The sequence below is a fragment of the Melanerpes formicivorus genome, unplaced genomic scaffold (assembly GCF_026170545.1).
Source record: "Melanerpes formicivorus ecotype bairdi unplaced genomic scaffold, bMelFor1.0.p_v2 SCAF_38, whole genome shotgun sequence".
NCBI lineage: Eukaryota > Metazoa > Chordata > Aves > Piciformes > Picidae > Melanerpes > Melanerpes formicivorus.
Window position 1 is genome coordinate 6,944,663 of NW_027142390.1, and position 13,785 is coordinate 6,958,447.

Here is a 13,785-nt window from a genome sequence, read left to right on the forward strand (position 1 = left end):
TAGCAAGTGGGAAAGAGTAGGCTTCAAGAATAGCCCTGCCCTTGTATTGGAATGTTCTGTAAATCCTTTCTTCTTTATTTTTGCAGTCCACACTAACTTATGGACAAAAACATTTCCTTCATATGTGCTATCTCTTCTATCAAGTTTGTTCAAGCTTCTACCACATTGCTACCTTAGGTGCACTATTGAGGTGCTTGCTGTAAGCTGCTGGTGCTGAAAACAGAAATTGAATAGTTTTTCTCTGATATTTAAGAAATGATTAATCACCCATCATGCAAATTACCCCTTTAAAGAATCAAAATTAAAACACCATCTAGGGACAGCAATTGTATGATGTTTTTGTTCCATTGTAGGCTGGGGCAATTCCAGCCCAGATATAATTAAATCGCTTTGACTGTGATCTATATTTATTGCAGTTAATTTCAGCATAGATTTATAATCCCTTCTACTCATGGTAGGTTAAGAATTATGCATTTGTAAATATCAATACCAATCACGTCCAGCAAGTCATTTCAGATTTATGACTTAAAAATTTCTCTGAGGACAAGAAAAATCCTGCAGTGCGTGACAGAAGTGTGCGCTCAGCATCGTAGCTGTTCCCTTGGAAACAAGGGATCACATGATGCACAGTGCTAGTGGAGCATGCTCAGTGCATAAATAAATTAGACTGATATTTTTTTCATCTTTTGTTCTGAAATTTACCCTAGATTTCCTGCTGTCAGCTGCAGCACTGAGAGCTGCTTGGTTTGCCTCCTGTGTAAGAGCATAGTGCAAGTGATTGGCAGTGCTGTGTACTGCTGGTGCGAAAATCTTCATTAATATGGAACAAAACAACACACACTTTTTCCAGTGAGTAAGTTAAGCCTCCTTGCATGTAGATTTCAAAAGAAATGAATTTCACCCAGTTAGAAGGGGAAAATTATCCAACTGACAGATCACAGAAGCAAGCTATTAGTCAAAACAAACTAGAAGTTTTTGCCATCAATTCTCTTTGAACTGTTTCATTTTCCTTGTTTATAGCTTTGGTATTATGACAGTATTTTAGCTTAAAGTAGGAAAAATCCCCGCAATCATATAAGGAAAATTTCACAAAACAAAGTATTCCTCCTTTATAGGATTTTTAAAGTATGTTTTCAGAAAGGGAATCACTGCTTTAAGATGAAAAAAGAATATGTACTGCAGCTCTGTTAGTTGGCGTTTGTACCTAACAGTGTGCCTTGAATACATGATGAGCCATTCAGCCTCCCACAGGCTGATGGAGCTGAAATGTGAATGTATTCAAGTCCATACTCAATCTGATTTCCCTAAAGAATAAGACCTCTGTTGGAGCTCACTTGAATCACATTTGTTTTTTTCATTGCTAAAATGAGGTAGATGCTTCTGATGGTCCTTTAGAAATAGCCCAAATTGGGAGCATATATATTTATAGAAGTATTTATATATGGTTTGATACACACACATGAATGTATATCTGTAAAAAAAAAAAACAACTCCATACAAAACTCTAGAGGATTGAGGTTAGAATTCCTTCCTAACTTCATGAGCTGTATTGCTCCCAATAGTCTTGCTCATTGCTCGGCCAAGGAGTCTAGTCTAGTCATGGGGTCTGCGGTGTCAGGTTGGACTCGATGATCCTCGAGGTCCTTTCCAACCTAAGTGATACTGTGATACTGTGATACTGTGAAGGAGACATCCAAACAAAATGACTGGAAGAAAATAGTTTAGATTTGTCACAGCCACCGACCAACACAAAATTAATCACAAACCTTCTCTTCTGCTGTCCCATGTAGTTCTTTCTGTTCTATAAATATGTGACAGATATATTGGGTGGAAGGAGATGTGTCTCAAAGTGTCTTAGTTAAAATCAGCGCTGCTATTTTTGATCGCTACTACAGGAAACTAAAGGCAGTTGCTATACTGCGTGGCTTGGAACACCTGAATAGAATGCATACTAGAAAGGCCAAAAACCCTCATAAGAACAACAAGCCTTATGAGGAGCAGATGAGGGAACTGGAGCCATTCAACCTGGAGAAAAGGGGGCTGAGGGAAGGCTTTCTTGCTCTCTACAACTATCTGAAAGGAGGCAGTAGTGAGGCTGTAGTGAGGTGGGTGTTGGTTTCTTCTCCCTAGTAACAAGTGATAGGATGAGAAGAAATGGCCCTAAGTTGCACTAGGGGAGGTTTAGGTTGGACATAACAAGAAACTTCTACACTGAAAGCATTCTCAAACACTGGAATGGTCTTTCCAGGGAGGCAGTTGAATCCCCATCCATGAATGTGTTTAAAAGATGCAGAGATATAGTACTGCCGGATATGGCTTGTCACCAGAATTGGTAGAATCAGAGAATGGTTGGACTCAATAGTCTTAAAGGTCTTAAACCAAAACAATTCAATAACTCTTTGCACACGCTTTACTGTCCAGCATAACCCAAAACAAGATCAAAAATAGCTCATAAAAATGGATCTAAAGAAAGATGCATTTGAAGAACAATGGTAATGCTTGTAAACAAACCAAAACCAGACTCACAACAGCCAAAAAACCCCTCTTTTCCAGACATAAATTTCCCAACAAATTTCAGATAAAAAAGTAAGTTTTACTCTTTCCACCATGGGAAAAAAAAACCCACAACAAAAAAACAAACAAACAAAAAAAACCCCAAACCAACATTAAAAAAAACCCACCACACAAATGCAAACCAATGCAAAACAACCCCAAACAACAAGAAGATAGTATTCTAGCATTACTGCTAGAGCAGTCTCATGTTGTATAAAATACTTAAAACTAACTTGGCCAGAAGCAAATGCAGAAATCCTTTCCAGCTTTTCTGCTACGAGTGTCATCTGGGAGGTGAAAACTGACTGTTTTCTGGCCCCACATGCTGTATATGTTTGTACAAAGTACTGTAATGCCAGTGACGACTTCCAGCATTCTCCCTCTCTGTCCCTTCAAAATGCACTCTAGCCTGCAGATCAGGGTCTGCATGTAATAGATAATAAAATTCCTTTCAGGTAGGCAGATTTGCAACTATTCTTGGCAAATTCTGTAAACACTGTGAATGGAGCCCACAATTCCCTTAGTTTCCTTATTTCTCATTCTTACCAAATAATTTTATTGACATGAACTATGTAGGGTCAAACCTAGATATCTATCTATATATATTGGCCAAGAGGGCCAATGGCATCCTGGCCTGCATCCAGAACAGTGTGGCCAGCAGGAGCAGGGAGGTCATTCTGCCCCTGTACACTGCACTGGTTAGGCCACACCTTGAGTACTGTGTCCAGTTCTGGGCCCCTCAGTTTAGGAAGGAGGTTGACTTGCTGGAACGAGTCCAGAGAAGAGCAACAAAGTTGGTGAGGGGTTTGGAACACAAGCCCTATGAGGAGAGGCTGAGGGAGCTGGGGTTGCTCAGCCTGGAGAAGAGGAGACTCAGGGGTGACCTTATCACTCTCTACAACTACCTGAAGGGAGGTTGTAGACAGGCAGATGATGGTCTCTTCTCCCAGGCACCCAGTACCAGAACAAGAGGACACAGTCTCAGGCTGCACCAGGGGAGGTTCAGGTTGGATGTTAGGAAGAAGTTCTATACAGAAAGAGTGATTGCGCTATGGAATGGGTTGCCCGGGGAGGTGGTGGAGTCACCGTCATTGAAGGTGTTCAGGAGGAGACTTGATGGGGTGCTTGGTGCCATGGGTTAGCTGTTTGGGTGGGTTGGATTGGTTGATGGGTTGGACGCGATGATCTTGAAGGTCTCTTCCAACCTGGTTTGGTTTATTCTAATAAAGTTTATTCTAATCTTTAAATTTTTCTTTGTCCACTGAGGAGCTTTTTTTTTTTTTCCCCTTTGGTTTGTTTTCTGTCTATTCATTTACACAAGTAAAGAAATACTACTGCTTTGTTTACACAGTCCTATAATTTATACAGGAATTGTTACTACTTTCACACATTTCCTACCCATGATGCCTTGAGACACAGTTATGGATTTACTGCATGAAATTTGCAGTGGTTTCATTCTGTGATTTCATTCAGTGGTACTAGGAAACTCTTTGCCCAAAGGGCAAAATTGAATTGCAATATAGCTCTGTATCTATTCATCAGAAAGAAAAGGTGCAGTCTTACTCCAACTCTCGCCAGCTGGCAAAGCTCCATTGCTACTCAAGGGTCACAAAATAAATAAGGGCTGATAACAATGTTAATGTTATTAACAATGATAATAATGAATTTACAACTTGTGATGGCAGCAGCTCAGCTCTAAATATTGAGTCTGCAGAACTCAGAAGGCATGTGTGCTTTTGCAGATGATTTTCAGTTTCTTATCTAGCTTTGATGATTTTCTCTGTAGCTAATTACATTGTTCTGTTCTATCTGTGCTGACACCCATAATTTTGCAACACTGTTTTCAATTTAAACTTGTCATCAGCAAAGAAAACTTAAATTGCACATATTGGAGGGTTGCGATCTTCAATGCATCAAAATGAAAGCAAAGGAACATTAAACAGTCTCAAAGACACAACAGAACAGTCATAGCCTTCTGTCAATGACTTCTGGAGTAATCTGCAGTTAATTTCATTCTTGTATCAGTGTAATTTATCTGTTTGAAGAATCAAATAGTTTCACTTTTCAAATAATAGCATAATCTTTTGGGCTTTCAAAACCAAGTGTTCAAGGAGAGTTTTCAGCTGTTACGGCTAAGTGACATATTTTTGTTTTTCTCGGCCTTATCCAAACTCCATAGTTTTTCACTAACAATGAAACTATTAACTGCATTAATAAAGGCAATGTAACACATTTTTTTCAAAAGGTGTGCTTTGTGCCAATTGATTTCTATTTTTCCAGCAGTGGTATGACTAAATGGTGGCAAACTGGACTGCTTTAGCTTGGCAATAGGTTTCCTTATATGAATTGTGGCCTTCCAGTATCTGAAGGGGGCCTACAGGAAGGCTGGGGAAGGACTTCTCAGGATCTCAGGTAGTGATAGGACTAGGGGGAATGGAATGAAGCTGGAAGTGGGAAGATTCAGGCTAGATGTGAGGAGGAGGTTCTTCACCATGAGAGTGGTGAAGCCCTGGAATGGGTTGTCCAGGGAGGTGGTCGAGGCCCCATCCCTGGAGGTGTTTAAGAGCAGGCTGGATGAGGCTCTGTCCAGCCTGATCTAGTGTGGGGTGTCCCTGCCCATGGCAGGGGGGTTGGAACTGGATGATCCTTGTGGTCCCTTCCAACCCTGAATGAAACTATGAAACTATAATATAAGTTTTGCTAGTGCCAGCCAGATAACCACTTGTTAGTGCTGGACTGTAGCTGACATTACCTAAATAACAATAACTTTCCAGGGTTAGAATTTCTCTTGGGTTCAGGTTCACTGTTGTGGGAAAAATCTGGCAGACATTTAAAATGTTTATCTTTGTTACTTATCACTGATAAGCCATTGAACACCAAAAAAGGGTGGGAATCATAAATAACTTGCATGTAGCTTAACTAATTGCATGAAGTATGGGCATCATCAAAAAGTTTCTAACTTTGAGTAATTCAGAAAGGACTTTTATGGGAGCAGCAGCATTTCTCTCAGCAGCAAATATGAAGCTTTTCTAGTCAAGACAGTGAAAAATCAGAGATGAGACAGAATCCATGTCAATGTGCTGAAGATCAAACTTGTGACTAGGAAATACAGGGACAGATATATTCCCCAAGTATTTGTATTATCAAGATCATAACTTAATGTGCAGAAAGAGATAATAAACTTTCCATGACAAAGTAATCTTTTCTGGAAGCATTATGCCCAAACAAACCCCACAGCTTCTGATATGGTACTCTTGGGACCCTGTCTTTTGTACCTAAGTTTCTCCATTCCACAAATATAAGATAGGACAGCAGCTTTTTCAGTTATTGTGCTTATTGACCACTGAAGTCTGAAGAGCACCACTGCATGAAATGCAGGGATCAAACTTATAATCACCTCTGGAAATGAAATAGTTCTGCCTCTTCTATCTACCTCATTTTATGAATACATTCTCTGTTCCACTTGACCTATGCTTTTCTGTTCCTCCTCTTTTCTTCAAACTGCTGCTTCTATGTGTCTTACAATAGACACCTGATGAATGGGGAGATATTGCCATATTTTACTGAATTACTGTTTTATTCATTGCTCAGGCTGAATGGAAGAATTTGTGATCAGGATTATCAAAAAACAACCCTGACAGGTCAAGTAATAAAAACAATTGAAGAAAATTTGTGTGTGCACTTGGAAAAAGATTATATCCACTGAACATGTTTTTTAATGGTTTAAGTTTCTGTGTAACATAGGTGTGAGATAACTTTTTAATCTTTCCCCCCTCCTTTGTATTTGTAGGCTGGTCAGTCTCCCTGCTTTCAGAACTATTGTTCTGGAACCTACTACTGCAGAGAAAAAAGTATGAATTAATTACAAACTAAATTTGGGCTTGTAAAGCATCACAGTTAAATAAAGGAATGACTTGCCAGTGACAAATTGCCCAATCTGTGACAAATGCAGGAAGTTCTACCTCTCTTACATTTACATGTTTTAACTAGGGTAGAATCTTCTTTTTTATCTAAAGCTGGTGTAGAGCTCAACCATCAGTCATTCACTTTGATGTGTTAATCACCAGGAAAAATATATAGCTGTGCTACCCACTGAGGTTGCCAGAATAGCTTGTCATAGTGTAGCCCCAAAAATCTATTATTTTAGGAGTTCACAACATAAATACCACATTCAAATAACAAACTTGGGGGGAGGAATGCTTTCATTCTTGAAAAGACTTCCATAGTAACAAATTCATTTTGGTGCATGCTTTGGCTTGCTCCTAGTATGATTGACTGAGGTACTGTGCAGATGGTGAAGGCTGCAGTCATTCATCAGAATAATGTGTTTTGTTGCCATGACCTTATTGTGTTCCAAGTTAATATGCACTTCCCTTTTTAATGATTATACAATGATTTGTAAATCTGAGCCACTACCAGCACCCCACAAACGGATAGCAGTTGCATTTCTAGTCATATTCTCATTAATAATTACTGTTCTTATTCCAATAAAAATTGAAATAGTTAAGATCCAAGCACATGACAAATTCTCACTAATGTTTGGCAGGTTTGTATTACTAAGCAGGTGCTACTGCATAATCAAGGACTCTAAAAAGCCAGCCTCTAGTAACCCTGGCCACAGTTTCTGTTCTTACTATTACCTCTTCTTCCACCTGTTTCTATTTCCATTGAATGTTGTGCAGAGTAAGTGTGCAGTGGAACAGGAAATCTCAGCCTCCTCAATGTCACCTTAACTGCAAACTCTCAATGCCTAACCCAGTTTCACCATGGAGGTACTGATCACCTTATTTATTAATTTCTCATATAGGTGGAATTAAGTAATTATAAAATGTAAGATTCCCACTGCAGGATCTCCTTTATGACTCTAAATTAAAAGGTAAAATCACAACAGTCCTGAGAGTTCTCAACGCAAATTGCAGTCCTGTTATGCATGAGGTACTTTGGTACTTTGGATTTTGATTTGGCAGGCTACCTGCCTTCTGGGTGGTCTTAACATCTCCAAGTCCCCTGGCAACTGAATGGACGTTTTTCCAAAGCAACTGGCCATATCCTCTTTTAAAAAAGTTATTATTCAGCCACTTAGTCCTTTCAGTTTCATTCAGAAACGTCTTTCTAGAGAGACTTCTGCTGCTTCTTAATGCAGATAGACAGAAAGTTTCTAGCAGCACTGCATTATGCAAAATCTCCAACAAATACAGAGGGGAAGAAGTTGTTAACTATGTTGTTCAAGGAAGACGGATGTTTTTAAAAGTCTCTGGAACGAGCTCAATGGAAATGTCAGTTCTTGCACACTCTGCCTCTTAACAGTACCTCTGAAAAAAGATTATTTTGTATTTTGCTTCTGTAGTTCCCTCTCTTAAATAAGGGAGAGGTTAAGGTATATATTTTTTTTTTTTCCTCCTTTTTTTTTTCCAGTTGCTGTTGTGTGGTTACAGGGAGATAAGAAACCTCACACAAGTTTATTTTAGCAAGGACTACTTGAGCACAGAAAAATATCCTGTGCTGAGCCTCACCAAGGAATTCAGGAGAGGGATTAGGAGCGCCGAGTCTTGTTGGGAGTTACAAGTATGTGAACAAAATGATGGAATGGACTTCTCATTGTGTGGGTTTCATTTTTCTTCAAAGTGGAGAGGTACAGATAGAGCAGCAAATGAGATGATAGCTGGAATGCATTGGTGTACTACAGTCTTCCTGTTTTAGGGGGGAAAAAAATCACAGTATAACTTAGGTTGGAAAGGACCTCAAGGATCATCAAGTCCAACCTATCAACGCAGACCCCATGACTAGACCGTGGCACCAAGTGCCACGTCCAATCTCCTTTTGAATGCCTCCAGGGACAGTGACTCCATCACCTCCCTGGGCAGCACATTCCAATGACGAAGGACTCGCTCGGTGAAGAACTTCCTCCTCACCTCGAGTCTACACCTCCCCTGGCGCAGCTTGAGACTGTATCCCCTTGTTCTGGTGCTGGTTGCCTGGGAGAAGAGACCAACCCCTTCCTGGCTACAACCACCTTTCAGGTTGGTGTAGAGGGCAATGAGGTCACCCCTGAGCCTCCTCTTCTCAGGGAGCAAAGACTCCTGTAGCAAAGACTCCTGTTTGGTCATAGAAGAATACAACAAAACACAAAAGTTTCCATCCTTTGAGAAGGAACCCCTAAAACACTCCAGGCCTTTTAAGGCTGCCTTTATGAAGTTCTGATGTCAGCTTTTAAATAGTGTAAAAAGAAAAGTAATCCCTGCTGGAAACATGAAACACTGTGAAGCCAGATTACTATTAATTTTTTTCCTTGTTTCTACAGATGTTTGGTGCTTAGTAGCTTAGCTGTGTTCTGAGGAATGGGAAGGTATTATCTTAGTAGGAATACCACAGTTGACTCTTTCAGAGAAGTTGTATGAAACATAGTTTTAAGTTTTTTTTTATACTCATTCTAAAACCACAGCAATCATTCCCCCCCCACACTTCTTTTCTCACTGTGACAGCACATTACTGGATCTCGAGAAAATGGTTTATTACAATCTTTCTAAATATTTCTGCCAATAATCACTGAAACCTTCAATGATATCACCAAAACTGGTCTATTGCATCACATTCTGATTACAGCAGAAAAGCACTTGGTAATGTGCAGTGGTGATATCACTCCTTTATAGTTCAAAATGGTTTACAGTATCACTTAGGTTGGAAAGGACCTCGAGGATCATCGAGTCCAACCTGTCAACACAGACCCCATGACTAGACCATGGCACCAAGTGCCGCGTCCAATCTCCTCTTGAACCACCTCCCTGGGCAGCACATTCCAATGACAAATGACTCGCTCAGTGAAGAACTTTCTCCTCACCTCGAGTCTAAACCTCCCCTGGCGCAGCTTGAGTCTGTGTCCTCTTGTTCTGGTGCTGTTTGATTGGGAGAAGAGGCCAACCCCTTCCTGGCTCCAACCACCTTTCAGGTAGTTGTAGAGGGCAATGAGGTCACCCCTGAGCCTCCTCTTCTCCAGGCTAAACAATCCCAGCTCCCTCAGCCTCTCCTCATAGGGCTTGTGTTCAAGGCCTCTCCCCAGCCTTGTTGCCCTTCTCTGGACACGTTCAAGTGTTTCAATGTCCTTCTTAAACTGAGGGGCCCAGAACTGGACAATCTGTAGTGTCTGCATATCCTCTTTTGTGGCCATGGTAGACTCTCTTCCTCAAACCCAGGTATTACTTTGTCATACTTCAGTATGAACCACCAGAAATTCAACCACCTGAGAACTGATATGGCTTTCTTGTGGGAAGGTATACTCATGCTCTTAACACATAAACACTTTCTTAAGAGACTGTATTGAAATTCTTAGTTTGTGGTTTACAAGTGAATTTTAATATCAGCAATGCACACCATTTTTAGGTAATAGAAAATAATGACTTTCTAACAAGCTATTTTGGGGTAAATTAGTTTTGTTCTTCATTTTCTATTAAACCTAACTCTGTATTAAGGCAATAGATAAACACAGAAATCAAGAATAGCACAGCAAATGATCAATGGGCATGATTACACATGTTCAGCCTGACTGCTCCCTTGTGGTTCAATACATTCACTAATAACACTGCTTTGAGAAGATTTATACTGTGATTTAAAACTGAAGAAGTTTCAACAGAAAACCCCCAAGTTCCCAGTTACATTTCCTAGCAGATTTATGGTTTTCTCATTCATACTGAAATCCATCACCTGGCTGCAAACAGCTAGATCCTCCCAAACCTTGTTTCACATTTGTATGCAGAATAACATAGCTATATTGATTTCACTGTGACAATAATGCATCTTAAAACTGGAGAGCACTAGGAGTTCAGTTCTGGACAATACATTCATGCTATAAATCTGGGTTGGGTTTGTTTTGCTCGGGGTTTTTGTTTGTTTGGGGTTTTTTATTTGTTTGTTTGTTTGTTTTTCCCCAACATGTGCCTGATTTTGAACCCCGCTCCACCAAACACAAATTATTGCTTGAAGTTTATCTATGGCCATGCCTGATATATTTTTAGGTTTTCTCTTTTCCTCAGGAGAGGACCCACGTACTTAGATAAGGCTGAATTAATTGATGTTAATTTCCTGTCTTTCAATCTTTTTGACTGAACAAGAGAGACACCAGTCATTTGCATCTTATGGTTCCAAGACAGAATTAGATATTCTGGAGAACTACTCCAGTTACCTAACAAATGATTTGAAATTCATAGAGGCTTAATTAAGAGTGATGATGACTTGAATTATTAATATTACACCACCACCACCACCAACAGAAAAAATAATCCTGGCATGTCTACTTGCACTGTAAAGAGTATATAATCTATTTAATGCCTTTTAAAATTCATACTAAATGAAATGAGCTTCACTACAGAAAAATAATTAAACAGTGAAGTATTTCAGGAACAAGCCTTTTGCAGATTACCATATACACCTTCTTTAAGGAAATGGCATTTAATGGATTTTAAAATAGAAAAAGTAATTAAATTTTGCTTTATACCTTTATTAGAATAAACCTTTATTAGAATAAACCAAACCAGGTTGGAAGAGACCTTCAAGATCATCATGTCCAACCCATCAACCAATCCAACCCACCCAAACAGCTAACCCATGGCAATACTTAATATTTGCCAAAGAGTCTTACTATTTTTTGTGATTGTTGAGTTCCTGAGGTACAGTGTACTGTTTGTTAAGTATCTTAAGATTTTATTTTAAGATTACTTTCATGAAGAAATGAAGCTACATGCATTAATCACAAACTCAGCAGACTATAGGATACAGCCATTTCAGGAATTCTGGGAAGATTTTGCTAGTTATGAAATTCAGGCTTAGATGGTGGCAGAGTATAAATATCTGATTCAGTTGTGATGAAAATGTCATTCATCTGACAGTGTGCACACCTATATAGACATGGTTTATTGTAACTTCTGTTATTTGCAATTCTGTATTGTTGATGCAGTCTTGTGTCTGCAACATCTAATTAGCTGAAACTCTGCTTTCAGCCAAGTCTTAGCCCCAGTATTTCACTAGCAGTTGGTTGATCAAGGCTGCAGCACCTCTAGGTCCTAAATATGCTTCATATTTTTCAGCATTCATTCTAACATATGAGTGTAATAATATTGAGTGACCCAGAGTATGTCTCCAGAGGTCTCTGCCCACACCTGCCGTCCCTGTTCCCAGGAGCTCCATTTAAACTCAGGCTTGGCGTTAGGCACACTGAGCTATGCTCCAGCTCCATTGTGATTGTGCCTGCAGATCTAAACCCTGACCTGCAGACTGACTTCTCAGCTTGACCTAGGACTTGCCTAATTCACTGTAGATGTGTCTAGTAATTACTGCTTATGTCTGACCCTGTTTGCCATCATCAGATTGGGTTTTAACCCTGATACGGAAACTTGTCTTCCTCGCCTGACCCTGCACAAACTTCATCACCATGAACTTCTTTGTAGATCTGGGCTTCTGGCTAGCCCCAGCTACCATCTCTGGGGCCTTACTTTGGTACTGTGGGATAGGGTCCTGCCTGGTGAGGCTTTTCCCATGCAGTACATAATTTTGCTTCCCATCCTTTAGGGAGTAGCAAGCTTTTGTATTACCCTGACACTAGTTTTCTGGAGTTACTATAAAATGGCCTGCCTCTTAGACCGTGGTGCTTCTTAACTCATAAACCCAATTCCCTTTCTAAATCCTGAGCTTTGTAGTATCACAGTCTCTTGGATTTTCATTCAGCAGGTACTGAAGAAAGGCAACAAGCAACAAACTTTATTTTTCTTTTTCAACACAGATTTGTGTTTTCTGATTTGGCATGTTTCTAGTTATTGAAATGTGTTTCCATTCCAATTTGCTGTTGGCTCTCTTTATGCAGCTGCATTTGGATTCTTACCAATTTGACATCTCTGATTGTGAATAGCCCGGTTCCATTTATGTAGGCAATGATTAAAAAGAAAATAAAAATAACCAAACCTGGAAGTCTATTCCTGCAACTCACCTAAGGGTACACAGAAGAGAAAGAAAAATATATTGCTAAAAAAGAATTCAAGAGATAAATAAGAAAATAGTTACATCTGAGGAGACTCCTCAATATATCTTATGTAAAATACTGTGCTTTGACTCAGCTGGAGAAAGGAAAGAGTCAAGCCAGAGCAATATGCTAATCTCTAGTTCCTTCTGTAAGTAAGGAATTCCTGATCCTTCATCTGTGATTTATGTAGCATCAGAAGGGGTGCAGAACAAATTCTTCCTGACATCAGACATCGAAATGGAAGAGTCATGGGAATTGACTATGAAACTGACAGTATTCTTCTTCCCTTAGAGTCCTTAAGCTCTTTGGGAAAAGTGGAACTGACAGTTTTTGACAATGTGAAGAAACAGAGATGCAGTTTATTATACAGCATCTGTAGTGTAGACAGCTGGCATGCCTTCCTCTCTTTAACCAAGCACTGAGGCCAGCAATCCCTGCCATCCATGATTTAACAGGAGGAAGCTCTTCCTGCTGCCTTTTCATTAGGAATATCGATGTTCTGACCTTAACACTACTCTGTCTTCTATTCCCTCTACATGACAACTAACATCTCTGGAGTAAATACTGTGTAGTGATCTCCCAGGACCTAGACTCAGAAAATGCCTGAGGTGTCTTGTGTTCCAGATCTCCTGCATACATAGCAAAGGCAAATGCTATACTTCAGGCATTTTTCAGGATAAGAAGTTAAAAAAAGGATGGACAATTAATGCAGATGTACTTTCTAGCCTGCAAAGCATGATTGCATGCACATTCTGTAGGGGCCAGGTGGTGTGAGATCCCCTAGACAGAGTAATGCTGGCTTCATTCTTTGCAATAATCTGACCAAAACCTGCATGGCTCAATAGAAGACAGACCTCTAAAACTTACATGCTTTAATAATTCTAATAGCTTTCTATGAGCACTTGCTCTTCCTCAGAATGAATGCTTAGTTGTGACAACTACAGAGAGCTTTCTATTGCAATGAATGCTTATGTCTTGAAACAAGCATTAGACGCAGAAAAATATTTCTTGTCACAGTTTGAATCAAGATGGTGTGTATTTTAGTGAAGAGAAAGCATCTAGGTCTTCAGCTTAATTTTTCTTGTTGAATTTTTGCTGTCAAATCTCTAAATAGATAAAAATTCAACAGAGCTAAAATGATGTAAAATGAGAATTAAGCAGCACTGTCAACATTTCAGTCTTTCATTAAATCCTGAGATTCTTCTTGGGTTCAGGACCCATTTTCC